Source organism: Vipera ursinii (assembly GCF_947247035.1).
Source record: "Vipera ursinii genome assembly, chromosome: 2".
NCBI lineage: Eukaryota > Metazoa > Chordata > Lepidosauria > Squamata > Viperidae > Vipera > Vipera ursinii.
The window spans coordinates 166981989-167000336 of record NC_139513.1 but is presented as its reverse complement, the minus strand read 5'-3'; positions in this window follow the sequence as shown (position 1 = coordinate 167000336).

The following is an 18348-nucleotide window of genomic DNA, read 5'->3' as shown; positions in this document are numbered from 1 at the left end:
CGAAATTCAACCCCGAAACTAATTCTAGTGTCCATTTTTACATTTGGGTCAAAAAAAAAATTTCACCCCCTGGGCACAAAAATCCCTGACTCCGGCATCAGGAATTTTCTTCCCCGGACACCAAAAAATCTTGGTTTTTAAAATCTATGAAAAAAAAGATTTTTAAGGATTAAATTCAACCCCGAATCTCATACTGGCCTCGGTATTTACATTTGTGTCAAAAAAAAAATTTACCTCCTGGGCACAAAAATCCCTGACCCCGGCATCACGAATTTTCTTCCCCGGACATCAAAAAATCTTGATTTTTAAAATCTATGAAAAAAACCATTTTTAAGGATGAAATTAAAACTCGAATCTAATTCTGGTGTCTGTTTTTACATTTGGGTCAAAAAAAATTTACCTCCTGGGCACAAAAATCCCTGACCCCGGCATCACGAATTTTCTTCCCTGGACACAAAAAAATCTTGATTTTTAAAATCTATAAAAAAACTCCATTTCTAAGGATGAAATTCAACCCCGAATCTCATACTGAACTCGGTTTTTACATTTGTGTCAAAAAATCTTTTTCACCTCCTGGGCACAAAAATCCCTGACCCCGGCATCACAAATTTACTTGCCCGGACACCAAAAAATGCTTGATTTTTAAAAAGTATAAAAAACACCATTTTTAAGCGTGAAATTAAACCCCGAATGTAATTCTGGCATCCGTTTTTACATTTGGGTCAACAAAAAAAAATTCAACTCCTGGGCACAAAAATCCCTGACCCTGGCATCATGAATTTTCTTCCCCTGACACCAAAAAAATCTTGATTTTTAAAATCTATGAAAAACACCATTTTCAAGGGTGAAATTCAACCCCGAATCTAATTCTGGCGTCCATTTTTACATTTGGGTCAAAAAAAATTTTTCACCCGCTGGGCACAAAAATCCCTGAACCCGGCAACAGGAATTTTCTTCCCCGGACACCAAAAAATGCTTGATTTTTAAAAACTATAAAAAACACCATTTTTAAGCGTGAAATTCAACCCCGAATGTAATTCTGGCATCCGTTTTTACATTTGGGTCAAAAAAAATGTCACCTCCTGGGCACAAAAATCCCTGACTCCGAAATCAGAAATTTACTTGCCCGGACACCAAAAAATGCTTGATTTTTAACAAGTATAAAAAACACCATTTCTAAGGATGAAATTCAACCCCGAATCTCATACTGGACTCGGTTTTTACATTTGTGTCAAAAAATCTTTTTCACCTCCTGGGCACAAAAATCCCTGACCCCGGCATCAGAAATTTACTAGCCCGGACACCAAAAAATGCTTGATTTTTAAAAAGTATAAAAAAACACCATTTTTAAGCGTGAAATTAAACCCCGAATGTAATTCTGGCATCCGTTTTTACATTTGGGTCAACAACGAAATATTCACCTCCTGGGCACAAAAATCCCTCACCCCGGCATCAGGAATTTTCTTCCCCGGACACCAAAAAACCTTGATTTTTAAAATCTATAGAAAACACCATTTTTAAGCATGAAATTAAACCCCAAATCTAATTCTGGCGTCCGTTTTTACATTTGAGTCAAAAAAAAAATGTTCACCTCCTAGGCAAATAAAATCCCTGACCCCGGCATCAGTAATTTTCTTTCCCGGACAACAAAAAATTCTTGATTTTTAAAAACTATAAAAAACACCATTTTTAAGCGTGAAATTCAACCCCGAATGTAATTCTGGTGTCCATTTTTACATTTGGGTCAAAAAAAAAATTTCACCCCCTGGGCACAAAAATCCCTGACTCCGGCATCAGGAATTTTCTTCCCCGGACACCAAAAAATCTTGGTTTTTAAAATCTATGAAAAAAAAGATTTTTAAGGATTAAATTCAACCCCGAATCTCATACTGGCCTCGGTTTTTACATTTGTGTCAAAAAAAATTTTTACCTCCTGGGCACAAAAATCCCTGACCCCGGCATCACGAATTATCTTCCCCGGACATCAAAAAATCTTGATTTTTAAAATCTATGAAAAAAACCATTTTTAAGGATGAAATTAAAACTCGAATCTAATTCTGGTGTCTGTTTTTACATTTGGGTCAAAAAAAATTTACCTCCTGGGCACAAAAATCCCTGACCCCGGCATCACGAATTTTCTTCCCTGGACACAAAAAAATCTTGATTTTTAAAATCTATAAAAAAACTCCATTTCTAAGGATGAAATTCAACCCCGAATCTCATACTGAACTCGGTTTTTACATTTGTGTCAAAAAATCTTTTTCACCTCTTGGGCACAAAAATCCCTGACCCCGGCATCACAAATTTACTTGCCCGGACACCAAAAAATGCTTGATTTTTAAAAAGTATAAAAAACACCATTTTTAAGCGTGAAATTAAACCCCGAATGTAATTCTGGTGTCCATTTTTACATTTGGGTCAAAAAAAAAATTCACCTCTTGGGCACAAAAATCCCTGACCCCGGCATCAGAAATTTACTAGCCCGGAAACCAAAAAATTCTTGATTTTTAAAAAGTATAAAAAAAACAATTTTTAAGCGTGAAATTAAACCCCGAATGTAATTCTGGCATCCGTTTTTACATTTGGGTCAACAACGAAAAATTCACCTCCTGGGCACAAAAATCCCTCAACCCGGCATCAGGAATTTTCTTCCCCGGACACCAAAAAACCTTGATTTTTAAAAAATATAGAAAACACCATTTTTAAGCATGAAATTAAACCCCAAATCTAATTCTGGCGTCCGTTTTTACATTTGAGTCAAAAAAATAATGTTCACCTCCTAGGCAAATGAAATCCCTGACCCCGGCATCAGTAATTTTCTTTCACGGACAACAAAAAATTCTTGATTTTTAAAAACTATAAAAAACACCATTTTTAAGCGTGAAATTCAACCCCGAATGTAATTCTGGCATCCGTTTTTACATTTGGGTCAACAACGAAAAATTCACCTCCTGGGCACAAAAATCCCTGACCCCGGCATCAGAAATTTACTTGCCCGGACACCAAAAAATGCTTGATTTTTAAAAAGTATAAAAAACACAATTTTTAAGCGTGAAATTAAACCCCGAATGTAATTCTGGCATCCGTTTTTACATTTGGGTCAACAACGAAAAATTCACCTCCTGGGCACAAAAATCCCTCACCCCGGCATCAGGAATTTTCTTCCCCGGACACCAAAAAATTCTTGATTTTTAAAAGCTATGAAAAACACCATTTTTAAGCACGAAATTCAACCCCGAATCTCATTCCGGCGTCCGTTTATAGATTTGGGTGGGGAAAAAAAATTCACCTCCTGGGCACAAAAATCCCTGACCCCGGCATCAGGAATTTTCTTCCCCGCACACCAAAAAAATCTTGATTTTTAAATGCTATGAAAAATGACATTTTTAAGGACAAAAAGCAACCCCGAATCTCATTCTGGTGTCCGTTTTTAGATTTGAGTAAAAATAAACATTCACCTCCTGGGCACAAAAATCCCTGACTCCGGCATCAGGAATTTTCTTCCCCGGACACCAAAAAATTCTTGATTTTTAAAAGCTATGAAAAACACCATTTTTAAGCATGAAATTCAACCCCGAATCTCATTCCGGCGTCTGTTTATAGATTTGGGTGTGGAAAAAAAATTCACCTCCTGGGCACAAAACTCTCTGACCCCGGAATCAGGAATTTTCTTCCCCGGACACCTAAAAAATCTTGATTTTTAAAAGCTATGAAAAACACCATTTTTAAGCACGAAATTCAACCCCGAATCTCATTCCGGTGTCCGTTTATAGATTTAGGTGGAAAAAAAAATTTCACCTCCTGGGCACAAAAATCCCTCACTCCAGCATCAGGAATTTTCTTCCCAACAAAATCTTGATTTTTAAAAATTATGAAAAACACAATTTTTAAGTACAAAATTCAACCCTGAATCTATTCGGGTGTCTGTTTTTACATTTGAGTCAAAAAAAAAAAAATTCACCTCCTGGGCCCAAAAATCCCTGACTCCGGCATCAGGAATTATCTTCCCCTGACACCAAAAAAATCTTCATTTTTAAAAACTATGAAAAACACCATTTTGAAGGACGAAATTCAACCCCAAATCTAATTCTGGCATCCGTTTTTACATTTGGGTCAAAAAAATTATTCACCTCCTGGGCACAAAAATCCCTGACCCTGGCATCAGGAATTTTCTTCCCCGGACACCACAAAAATCTTGATTCTTAAAAGCAATGAAAAACACCATTTTTGAGAATGAAATTCAACCCCGAATCTCATTCTGGTGTCCGTTTTTAGATTTGGGTGGGGAAAAAATTTCACCTCCTGGGCACAAAAATCCCTGACCCCGGCATCAGGAATTTTCTTCCCCGCACACCAAAAAAATCTTGATTTTTAAATGCTATGAAAAATGACATTTTTAAGGACAAAAAGCAACCCCGAATCTCATTCTGGTGTCCGTTTTAAGATTTGAGTCAGAAATTTTTTTCACCTCCTGGGCACAAAAATCAGCATAAGGAATTTTCTTACCCAGACACCAAAAAAATCTTGATTTTTAAAAGCTATGAAAACACCATTTTTAAGGATGAAATTCAACCCCGAATCTCATTCTGGTGTCCGTTTTTAGATTTGAGTAAAAAAAAAACATTCACCTCCTGGGCACAAAAATCCCTGACTCCGGCATCAGGAATTTTCTTCCCCGCACACCAAAAAAATCTTGAATTTAAAATCTATGAAAAACACCATTTTGAAGGACGAAATTCAACCCCGAATCTCATTCTGGTGTCTATTTATACATTTGGGTTGAAAAAAAAATTCACCTCCTGGGCACAAAAATCGCCGGGACTTAAAAACCTGGTTGTTTGAATTGTCTGGCCTGGACTGAGGGATTTTAAATTAAATTAAATAAAATTAATGAAATTTGAAATTTGAAATTTGAAATTTGAAATAATTTGAAATTTGAAATTTGAAATTTGAAATTTGAAATTTGAAATTTGAAATTTGAAATTTGAAATTTGAAATTTGAAATTTGAAATTTGAAATTTGAAATTTGAAATTTGAAATTTGAAATTTGAAATTTGAAATTTGAAATTTGAAATTTGAAATTTGAAATTTGAAATTTGAAATTTGAAATTTGAAATTTGAAATTTGAAATTTGCCTTGCCTTGCCTTGCTTTGCCTTGCCTTGCCTTGCCTTCGGCATTAGGAATTTTCTTCCCCGGACACCAAAAAATTCTTAATATTTAAAAGCTATGAAAAACACCATTTTTAAGAATGAAATCCAACCCCGAATCTCATTCTAGTGTGCGTTTTTACATTTGGGTGGAAAAAAATTTCACCTCCTGGGCACAAAAATCCCTGACTCCGGCATCAGGAATTTTCTTCCCAACAAAATCTTGATTTTTAAAAATTATGATAAACACCATTTTTAAGGAAGAAATTCAACCCCGAATCTCATTCTGGTGTCCGTTTATAGATTTAGGTGGGAAAAAAAATTCACCTCCTGGGCACAAAAATCTCTGACCCCGGCATCAGGAATTTTCTTCCCCGCACACCAAAAAAATCTTGATTTTTAAATGGTATGAAAAATGATATTTTTAAGGACAAAAAGCAACCCCGAATCTCATTCTGGTGTCCGTTTTTAGATTTGAGTAAAAATAAACATTCACCTCCTGGGCACAAAAATCCCTGACTCCGGCATCAGGAATTTTCTTCCCCGGACACCTAAAAAATCTTGATTTTTAAAAGCTATGAAAAACACCATTTTTAAGCACGAAATTCAACCCCGAATCTCATTCCGGTGTCCGTTTATAGATTTAGGTGGAAAAAAATTTTCACCTCCTGGGCAAAAAAATCCCTCACTCCGGCATCAGTAATTTTCTTCCCAACAAAATCTTGATTTTTAAAAATTATGAAAAACACAATTTTTAAGTACAAAATTCAACCCTGAATCTATTCGGGTGTCTGTTTTTACATTTGAGTCAAAAAAAAAAAATTTCACCTCCTGGGCCCAAAAATCCCTGACTCCGGCATCAGGAATTATCTTCCCCTGACACCAAAAAAATCTTCATTTTTAAAAACTATGAAAAACACCATTTTGAAGGACGAAATTCAACCCCAAATCTAATTCTGGCATCCGTTTTTACATTTGGGTCAAAAAAATTATTCACCTCCTGGGCACAAAAATCCCTGACCCTGGCATCAGGAATTTTCTTCCCCGGACACCACAAAAATCTTGATTTTTAAAAGCAATGAAAAACACCATTTTTGAGAATGAAATTCAACCCCGAATCACATTCTGGTGTCCGTTTTTAGATTTGGGTGGGGAAAAATTTCACCTCCTGGGCACAAAAATCCCTGACCCCGGCATCAGGAATTTTCTTCCCCGCACACCAAAAAAATCTTGATTTTTAAATGCTATGAAAAATGACATTTTTAAGGACAAAAAGCAACCTCGAATCTCATTCTGGTGTCCGTTTATAGATTTGGGTGGAAAAAATTTTTTCACCTCCTGGGCACAAAAATCCCTGACCCCGGCATCAGGAATTATCTTCCCCTGACACCAAAAAAATCTTTATTTTTAAAAACTATGAAAAACACCATTATGAAGGACGAAATTCAACCGCAAATCTAATTCTGGCATCCGTTTTTACATTTGGGTCAAAAAAAATATTCACCTCCTGGGCACAAAAATCCCTGACCCTGGCATAAGGAATTTTCTTCCCCGGACACCAAAAAAATCTTGATTTTTAAAAGCAATGAAAAACACCATTTTTGAGAATGAAATTCAACCCCGAATCTCATTCTGGTGTCCGTTTTTAGATTTGGGTGGGAAAAAAATTTCACCTCCTGGGCACAAAAATCCCTGACCCCGGCATCAGGAATTTTCTTCCCCGCACACCAAAAAAATCTTGATTTTTAAATGCTATGAAAAATGACATTTTTAAGGACAAAAAGCAACCCCGAATCTCATTCTGGTGTCCGTTTTTAGATTTGAGTCAGAAATTTTTTTTCACCTCCTGGGCACAAAAATCGGCATAAGGAATTTTCTTACCCAGACACCAAAAAAATCTTGATTTTTAAAAGCTATGAAAACACCATTTTTAAGGATGAAATTCAACCCCGAATCTCATTCTGGTGTCCGTTTTTAGATTTGAGTAAAAAAAAACATTCACCTCCTGGGCACAAAAATCCCTGACTCCGGCATCAGGAATTTTCTTCCCGGACACGTAAAAAATCTTGATTTTTAAAAGCTATGAAAAACACCATTTTTAAGCACGAAATTCAACCCCGAATCTCATTCCGGTGTCCGTTTATAGATTTAGGTGGAAAAAAAATTTCACCTCCTGGGCACAAAAATCCCTCACTCCGGCATCAGGAATTTTCTTCCCAACAAAATCTTGATTTTTAAAAATTATGAAAAACACAATTTTTAAGTACAAAATTCAACCCTGAATCTATTCGGGTGTCTGTTTTTACATTTGAGTCAAAAAAAAAAATTTCACCTCCTGGGCCCAAAAATCCCTGACTCCGGCATCAGGAATTATCTTCCCCTGACACCAAAAAAATCTTCATTTTTAAAAACTATGAAAAACACCATTTTGAAGGACGAAATTCAACCCCAAATCTAATTCTGGCATCCGTTTTTACATTTGGGTCAAAAAAATTATTCACCTCCTGGGCACAAAAATCCCTGACCCCGGCATCAGGAATTTTCTTCCCCGCACACCAAAAAAATCTTGATTTTTAAATGCTATGAAAAATGACATTTTTAAGGACAAAAAGCAACCCCGAATCTCATTCTGGTGTCCGTTTTTAGATTTGAGTCAGAAATTTTTTTTCACCTCCTGGGCACAAAAATCGGCATAAGGAATTTTCTTACCCAGACACCAAAAAAATCTTGATTTTTAAAAGCTATGAAAACACCATTTTTAAGGATGAAATTCAACCCCGAATCTCATTCTGGTGTCCGTTTTTAGATTTTCGTAAAAAAAAACATTCACCTCCTGGGCACAAAAATCCCTGACTCCGGCATCATTAATTTTCTTCCCCGCACACCAAAAAAATCTTGAATTTAAAATCTATTAAAAACACCATTTTGAAGGATGAAATTCAACCCCGAATCTCATTCTGGTGTCTATTTATACATTTGGGTTGAAAAAAAACTTCACCTCCTGGGCACAAAAATCGCCGGGACTTAAAAACCTGGTTGTTTGAATTGTCTGGCCTGGACTGAGGGATTTTAAATTAAATTAAATAAAATTAAAGAAATTTGAAATTTGAAATTTGAAATTTGAAATTTGAAATAATTTGAATTTGAAATTTGAAATTTGAAATTTGAAATTTGAAATTTGAAATTTGAAATTTGAAATTTGAAATTTGAAATTTGAAATTTGAAATTTGAAATTTGAAATTTGAAATTTGAAATTTGAAATTTGAAATTTGAAATTTGAAATTTGAAATTTGAAATTTGAAATTTGAAATTTGAAATTTGAAATTTGAAATTTGAAATTTGAAATTTGAAATTTGAAATTTGCCTTGCCTTGCTTTGCCTTGCCTTGCCTTGCCTTGCCTTCGGCATTAGGAATTTTCTTCCCCGGACACCAAAAAATTCTTAATTTTTAAAAGCTATGTAAAACACCATTTTTAAGAATGAAATTCAACCCCGAATCTCATTCTAGTGTGCGTTTTGACATTTGGGTGGAAAAAAATTTCACCTCCTGGGCACAAAAATCCCTGACTCCGGCATCAGGAATTTTCTTCCCAACAAAATTTTGATTTTTAAAAATTATGATAAACACCATTTTTAAGGAAGAAATTCAACCCCGAATCTCATTCTGGTGTCCGTTTTTACATTTGGGTGGGAAAAAAAATTTCACCTCCTGGGCACAAAAATCCCTGACTCCGACATCAGGAATTTTCTTCCCCGGACACCAAAAAATTCTTGATTTTTAAAAGCTATGAAAAACATCATTTTTAAGAATGAAATTCAAGTCCGAATTTCATTCTGGTGTGCGTTTTTACATTTGGGTGGAAAATAATTTCACCTCCTGGGCACAAAAATCGCCGGGACTTAAAAACCTGGTTTTTTGAATTGTCTGGCCTGGACTTTGGGATTTTAAATTAAATTAAATATAATTAAAGAAATTTGAAATTTGAAATTTGAAATTTGAAATTTGAAATTTGAAATTTGAAATTTGAAATTTGAAATTTGAAATTTGAAATATGAAATTTGCCTTGCCTTGCCTTGCTTTGCCTTGCCTTGCCTTGCCTTCGGCATTAGGAATTTTCTTCCCCGGACACCAAAAAATTCTTAATTTTTAAAAGCTATGAAAAACACCATTTTTAAGGAAGAAATTCAACACCGAATCTCATTCTGGTGTCCGTTTTTACATTTGGGTGGAAAAAAAAATTTCAACTCCTGGGCACAAAAATCCCTGACTCCGGCATCAGGAATTTTCTTCCCCGGACACCAAAAAATTCTTTATTTTTAAAAGCAATGAAAAACACCATTTTTGAGAATGAAATTCAACCCCGAATCTCATTCTGGTGTCCGTTTTTAGATTTGGGTGGGAAAAAAATTTCACCTCCTGGGCACAAAAATCACTGACCCCGGCAACAGGAATTTTCTTCCCCGCACACCAAAAAAAGCTTGATTTTTAAAAACTATAAAAAACACCATTTTTAAGCGTGAAATTCAACCCCGAATGTAATTCTGGTGTCCGTTTTTACATTTGGGTCAAAAAAAATGTCACCTCCTGGGCACAAAAATCCCTGACTCCGAAATCAGAAATTTACTTGCCCGGACACCAAAAAATGCTTGATTTTTAAAAAGTATAAAAAACACCATTTCTAAGGATGAAATTCAACCCCGAATCTCATACTGGACTCGGTTTTTACATTTGTGTCAAAAAATCTTTTTCACCTCCTTGGCACAAAAATCCCTGACTCCGGCATCAGGCATTTTCTTCCCAACAAAATCTTGATTTTTAAAAATTATGAAAAACACCATTTTTAAGGACAAAATTCAACCCCGAATCTATTCGGGTGTCTCTTTTTATATTTGAATCAAAAAAAAAAATTTCACCTCCTGGGCCCAAAAATCCCTGACTCCGGCATCAGGAATTATCTTCCCCGGACACCAAAAAAATCTTCATTTTTAAAAACTATGAAAAACACGATTTTGAAGGACGAAATTCAACCCCAAATCTAATTCTGGCATCCGTTTTTATATTTGGGTCAAAAAAAATATTCACCTCCTGGGCACAAAAATCCCTGACCCTGGCATCAGGAATTTTCTTCCCCAGACACCAAAAAAATCTTGATTTTTAAAAGCAATGAAAAACACCATTTTTGAGAATGAAATTCAACCCCGAATCTCATTCTGGTGTGCGTTTTTACATTTGGGTGGAAAAAAATTTCACCTCCTGGGCACAAAACTCCCTGACTCCGGCATCAGGAATTTATTATGATAAACACCATTTTAAAGGACAAAATTCAACCCTGAATCTCATTCGGGTGTCTGTTTTTACATTTGAGTCAAAAAAATTTTTTCACCTCCTGGGCACAAAAATCCCTGACTCCGGCATCAGGAATTTTCTTCCCCGGACACGAAATAAATCTTGATTTTTAAAAGCTATGAAAAACACCATTTTTGAGAATGAAATTCAACCCCGAATCTCATTCTGGTGTCGGTTTTTAGATTTGGGGGTGGGAAAAAATTTCACCTCCTGGGCACAAAAATCCCTGACTCCGGCATCAGGAATTTTCTCCCCGGGACACCAAAAAATTCTTGATTTTTAAAAGCTATGAAAAACACCATTTTTAAGCACGAAATTCAACCCCGAATCTCATTCCGGCGTCTGTTTATAGATTTGGGTGGGGGGAAAAAATTCACCTCCTGGGCACAAAACTCTCTGACCCCGGCATCAGGAATTTTCTCCCCGGGACACCAAAAATTTCTTGATTTTTAAAAGCTATGAAAAACACCATTTTTAAGCACGAAATTCAACCCCGAATCTCATTCCGGCGTCTGTTTATAGATTTGGGTGGGGGGGAAAAATTCACCTCCTGGGCACAAAACTCTCTGACCCCGGCATCAGGAATTTTCTTCCCCGGACACCAAAAAAATCTTGATTTTTAAAAGCTATGAAAAACACCATTTTTAAGCACGAAATTCAACCCCGAATCTCATTCCGGCGTCCGTTTATAGATTTGGGTGAAAAAAAAAATTTCACCTCCTGGGCACAAAAATCTCTGACTCCGGCATCAGGCATTTTCTTCCCAACAAAATCTTGATTTTTAAAAATTATGAAAAACACCATTTTTAAGGACAAAATTCAACCCCGAATCTATTCGGGTGTCTGTTTTTATATTTGAATCAAAAAAAAAAATTTCACCTCCTGGGCCCAAAAATCCCTGACTCCGGCATCAGGAATTATCTTCCCCGGACACCAAAAAAATCTTCATTTTTAAAAACTATGAAAAACACCATTTTGAAGGACGAAATTCAACCCCAAATCTAATTCTGGCATCCGTTTTTATATTTGGGTCAAAAAAAATATTCACCTCCTGGGCACAAAAATCCCTGACCCTGGCATCAGGAATTTTCTTCCCCAGACACCAAAAAAATCTTGATTTTTAAAAGCAATGAAAAACACCATTTTTGAGAATGAAATTCAACCCCGAATCTCATTCTGGTGTGCGTTTTTACATTTGGGTGGAAAAAAATTTCACCTCCTGGGCACAAAACTCCCTGACTCCGGCATCAGGAATTTATTATGATAAACACCATTTTAAAGGACAAAATTCAACCCTGAATCTCATTCGGGTGTCTGTTTTTACATTTGAGTCAAAAAAAATTTTTCACCTCCTGGGCACAAAAATCCCTGACTCCGGCATCAGGAATTTTCTTCCCCGGACACGAAATAAATCTTGATTTTTAAAAGCTATGAAAAACACCATTTTTGAGAATGAAATTCAACCCCGAATCTCATTCTGGTGTCGGTTTTTAGATTTGGGGGTGGGAAAAAATTTCACCTCCTGGGCACAAAAATCCCTGACTTTGGCATCAGGAATTTTCTCCCCGGGACACCAAAAAATTCTTGATTTTTAAAAGCTATGAAAAACACCATTTTTAAGCACGAAATTCAACCCCGAATCTCATTCCGGCGTCCGTTTATAGATTTGGGTGGGAAAAAAAATTTCACCTCCTGGGCACAAAAATCTCTGACTCCGGCATCAGGCATTTTCTTCCCAACAAAATCTTGATTTTTAAAAATTATGAAAAACACCATTTTTAAGGACAAAATTCAACCCCGAATCTATTCGGGTGTCTGTTTTTATGTTTGAATCAAAAAAAAAAATTTCACCTCCTGGGCCCAAAAATCCCTGACTCCGGCATCAGGAATTATCTTCCCCGGACACCAAAAAAATCTTCATTTTTAAAAACTATGAAAAACACCATTTTGAAGGACGAAATTCAACCCCAAATCTAATTCTGGCATCCGTTTTTATATTTGGGTCAAAAAAAATATTCACCTCCTGGGCACAAAAATCCCTGACCCTGGCATCAGGAATTTTCTTCCCCAGACACCAAAAAAATCTTGATTTTTAAAAGCAATGAAAAACACCATTTTTGAGAATGAAATTCAACCCCGAATCTCATTCTGGTGTGCGTTTTTACATTTGGGTGGAAAAAAATTTCACCTCCTGGGCACAAAACTCCCTGACTCCGGCATCAGGAATTTATTATGATAAACACCATTTTAAAGGACAAAATTCAACCCTGAATCTCATTCGGGTGTCTGTTTTTACATTTGAGTCAAAAAAATTTTTTCACCTCCTGGGCACAAAAATCCCTGACTCCGGCATCAGGAATTTTCTTCCCCGGACACGAAATAAATCTTGATTTTTAAAAGCTATGAAAAACACCATTTTTGAGAATGAAATTCAACCCCGAATCTCATTCTGGTGTCGGTTTTTAGATTTGGGGGTGGGAAAAAATTTCACCTCCTGGGCACAAAAATCCCTGACTTTGGCATCAGGAATTTTCTCCCCGGGACACCAAAAAATTCTTGATTTTTAAAAGCTATGAAAAACACCATTTTTAAGCACGAAATTCAACCCCAAATCTCATTCCGGTGTCCGTTTATAGATTTGGGTGGAAAAAAAAATTTCACCTCCTGGGCACAAAAATCTCTGACTCCGGCATCAGGCATTTTCTTCCCAACAAAATCTTGATTTTTAAAAATTATGAAAAACACCATTTTTAAGGACAAAATTCAACCCCGAATCTATTCGGGTGTCTGTTTTTATATTTGAATCAAAAAAAAAAAATTCACCTCCTGGGCCCAAAAATCCCTGACTCCGGCATCAGGAATTATCTTCCCCGGACACCAAAAAAATCTTCATTTTTAAAAACTATGAAAAACACCATTTTGAAGGACGAAATTCAACCCCAAATCTAATTCTGGCATCCGTTTTTATATTTGGGTCAAAAAAAATATTCACCTCCTGGGCACAAAAATCCCTGACCCTGGCATCAGGAATTTTCTTCCCCAGACACCAAAAAAATCTTGATTTTTAAAAGCAATGAAAAACACCATTTTTGAGAATGAAATTCAACCCCGAATCTCATTCTGGTGTGCGTTTTTACATTTGGGTGGAAAAAAATTTCACCTCCTGGGCACAAAACTCCCTGACTCCGGCATCAGGAATTTATTATGATAAACACCATTTTAAAGGACAAAATTCAACCCTGAATCTCATTCGGGTGTCTGTTTTTACATTTGAGTCAAAAAAATTTTTTCACCTCCTGGGCACAAAAATCCCTGACTCCGGCATCAGGAATTTTCTTCCCCGGACACGAAATAAATCTTGATTTTTAAAAGCTATGAAAAACACCATTTTTGAGAATGAAATTCAACCCCGAATCTCATTCTGGTGTCGGTTTTTAGATTTGGGGGTGGGGAAAAATTTCACCTCCTGGGCACAAAAATCCCTGACTCCGGCATCAGGAATTTTCTCCCCGGGACACCAAAAAATTCTTGATTTTTAAAAGCTATGAAAAACACCATTTTTAAGCACGAAATTCAACCCCGAATCTCATTCCGGCGTCTGTTTATAGATTTGGGTGGGGGGAAAAAATTCACCTCCTGGGCACAAAACTCTCTGACCCCGGCATCAGGAATTTTCTCCCCGGGAAACCAAAAAATTCTTGATTTTTAAAAGCTATGAAAAACACCATTTTTAAGCACGAAATTCAACCCCGAATCTCATTCCGGCGTCTGTTTATAGATTTGGGTGGGGGGGAAAAATTCACCTCCTGGGCACAAAACTCTCTGACCCCGGCATCAGGAATTTTCTTCCCCGGACACCAAAAAAATCTTGATTTTTAAAAGCTATGAAAAACACCATTTTTAAGCACGAAATTCAACCCCGAATCTCATTCTGGCGTCCGTTTATAGATTTGGGTGGAAAAAAAAATTTCACCTCCTGGGCACAAAAATCTCTGACTCCGGCATCAGGCATTTTCTTCCCAACAAAATCTTGATTTTTAAAAATTATGAAAAACACCATTTTTAAGGACAAAATTCAACCCCGAATCTATTCGGGTGTCTGTTTTTATATTTGAATCAAAAAAAAAAATTTCACCTCCTGGGCCCAAAAATCCCTGACTCCGGCATCAGGAATTATCTTCCCCGGACACCAAAAAAATCTTCATTTTTAAAAACTATGAAAAACACCATTTTGAAGGACGAAATTCAACCCCAAATCTAATTCTGGCATCCGTTTTTATATTTGGGTCAAAAAAAATATTCACCTCCTGGGCACAAAAATCCCTGACCCTGGCATCAGGAATTTTCTTCCCCAGACACCAAAAAAATCTTGATTTTTAAAAGCAATGAAAAACACCATTTTTGAGAATGAAATTCAACCCCGAATCTCATTCTGGTGTGCGTTTTTACATTTGGGTGGAAAAAAAATTTCACCTCCTGGGCACAAAACTCCCTGACTCCGGCATCAGGAATTTATTATGATAAACACCATTTTAAAGGACAAAATTCAACCCTGAATCTCATTCGGGTGTCTGTTTTTACATTTGAGTCAAAAAAATTTTTTCACCTCCTGGGCACAAAAATCCCTGACTCCGGCATCAGGAATTTTCTTCCCCGGACACGAAATAAATCTTGATTTTTAAAAGCTATGAAAAACACCATTTTTGAGAATGAAATTCAACCCCGAATCTCATTCTGGTGTCGGTTTTTAGATTTGGGGGTGGGAAAAAATTTCACCTCCTGGGCACAAAAATCCCTGACTTTGGCATCAGGAATTTTCTCCCCGGGACACCAAAAAATTCTTGATTTTTAAAAGCTATGAAAAACACCATTTTTAAGCACGAAATTCAACCCCGAATCTCATTCCGGCGTCTGTTTATAGATTTGGGTGGGGGGAAAAAATTCACCTCCTGGGCACAAAACTCTCTGACCCCGGCATCAGGAATTTTCTCCCCGGGAAACCAAAAAATTCTTGATTTTTAAAAGCTATGAAAAACACCATTTTTAAGCACGAAATTCAACCCCGAATCTCATTCCGGCGTCTGTTTATAGATTTGGGTGGGGGGGAAAAATTCACCTCCTGGGCACAAAACTCTCTGACCCCGGCATCAGGAATTTTCTTCCCCGGACACCAAAAAAATCTTGATTTTTAAAAGCTATGAAAAACACCATTTTTAAGCACGAAATTCAACCCCGAATCTCATTCTGGCGTCCGTTTATAGATTTGGGTGGAAAAAAAAATTTCACCTCCTGGGCACAAAAATCTCTGACTCCGGCATCAGGCATTTTCTTCCCAACAAAATCTTGATTTTTAAAAATTATGAAAAACACCATTTTTAAGGACAAAATTCAACCCCGAATCTATTCGGGTGTCTGTTTTTATATTTGAATCAAAAAAAAAAATTTCACCTCCTGGGCCCAAAAATCCCTGACTCCGGCATCAGGAATTATCTTCCCCGGACACCAAAAAAATCTTCATTTTTAAAAACTATGAAAAACACCATTTTGAAGGACGAAATTCAACCCCAAATCTAATTCTGGCATCCGTTTTTATATTTGGGTCAAAAAAAATATTCACCTCCTGGGCACAAAAATCCCTGACCCTGGCATCAGGAATTTTCTTCCCCAGACACCAAAAAAATCTTGATTTTTAAAAGCAATGAAAAACACCATTTTTGAGAATGAAATTCAACCCCGAATCTCATTCTGGTGTGCGTTTTTACATTTGGGTGGAAAAAAATTTCACCTCCTGGGCACAAAACTCCCTGACTCCGGCATCAGGAATTTATTATGATAAACACCATTTTAAAGGACAAAATTCAACCCTGAATCTCATTCGGGTGTCTGTTTTTACATTTGAGTCAAAAAAATTTTTTCACCTCCTGGGCACAAAAATCCCTGACTCCGGCATCAGGAATTTTCTTCCCCGGACACGAAATAAATCTTGATTTTTAAAAGCTATGAAAAACACCATTTTTGAGAATGAAATTCAACCCCGAATCTCATTCTGGTGTCGGTTTTTAGATTTGGGGGTGGGAAAAAATTTCACCTCCTGGGCACAAAAATCCCTGACTTTGGCATCAGGAATTTTCTCCCCGGGACACCAAAAAATTCTTGATTTTTAAAAGCTATGAAAAACACCATTTTTAAGCACGAAATTCAACCCCGAATCTCATTCCGGCGTCCGTTTATAGATTTGGGTGGAAAAAAAAATTTCACCTCCTGGGCACAAAAATCTCTGACTCCGGCATCAGGCATTTTCTTCCCAACAAAATCTTGATTTTTAAAAATTATGAAAAACACCATTTTTAAGGACAAAATTCAACCCCGAATCTATTCGGGTGTCTGTTTTTATATTTGAATCAAAAAAAAAAATTTCACCTCCTGGGCCCAAAAATCCCTGACTCCGGCATCAGGAATTATCTTCCCCGGACACCAAAAAAATCTTCATTTTTAAAAACTATGAAAAACACCATTTTGAAGGACGAAATTCAACCCCAAATCTAATTCTGGCATCCGTTTTTATATTTGGGTCAAAAAAAATATTCACCTCCTGGGCACAAAAATCCCTGACCCTGGCATCAGGAATTTTCTTCCCCAGACACCAAAAAAATCTTGATTTTTAAAAGCAATGAAAAACACCATTTTTGAGAATGAAATTCAACCCCGAATCTCATTCTGGTGTGCGTTTTTACATTTGGGTGGAAAAAAATTTCACCTCCTGGGCACAAAACTCCCTGACTCCGGCATCAGGAATTTATTATGATAAACACCATTTTAAAGGACAAAATTCAACCCTGAATCTCATTCGGGTGTCTGTTTTTACATTTGAGTCAAAAAAATTTTTTCACCTCCTGGGCACAAAAATCCCTGACTCCGGCATCAGGAATTTTCTTCCCCGGACACGAAATAAATCTTGATTTTTAAAAGCTATGAAAAACACCATTTTTGAGAATGAAATTCAACCCCGAATCTCATTCTGGTGTCGGTTTTTAGATTTGGGGGTGGGAAAAAATTTCACCTCCTGGGCACAAAAATCCCTGACTTTGGCATCAGGAATTTTCTCCCCGGGACACCAAAAAATTCTTGATTTTTAAAAGCTATGAAAAACACCATTTTTAAGCACGAAATTCAACCCCGAATCTCATTCCGGCGTCCGTTTATAGATTTGGGTGGAAAAAAAAATTTCACCTCCTGGGCACAAAAATCTCTGACTCCGGCATCAGGCATTTTCTTCCCAACAAAATCTTGATTTTTAAAAATTATGAAAAACACCATTTTTAAGGACAAAATTCAACCCCGAATCTATTCGGGTGTCTGTTTTTATATTTGAATCAAAAAAAAAAAATTTCACCTCCTGGGCCCAAAAATCCCTGACTCCGGCATCAGGAATTATCTTCCCCGGACACCAAAAAAATCTTCATTTTTAAAAACTATGAAAAACACCATTTTGAAGGACGAAATTCAACCCCAAATCTAATTCTGGCATCCGTTTTTATATTTGGGTCAAAAAAAATATTCACCTCCTGGGCACAAAAATCCCTGACCCTGGCATCAGGAATTTTCTTCCCCAGACACCAAAAAAATCTTGATTTTTAAAAGCAATGAAAAACACCATTTTTGAGAATGAAATTCAACCCCGAATCTCATTCTGGTGTGCGTTTTTACATTTGGGTGGAAAAAAATTTCACCTCCTGGGCACAAAACTCCCTGACTCCGGCATCAGGAATTTATTATGATAAACACCATTTTAAAGGACAAAATTCAACCCTGAATCTCATTCGGGTGTCTGTTTTTACATTTGAGTCAAAAA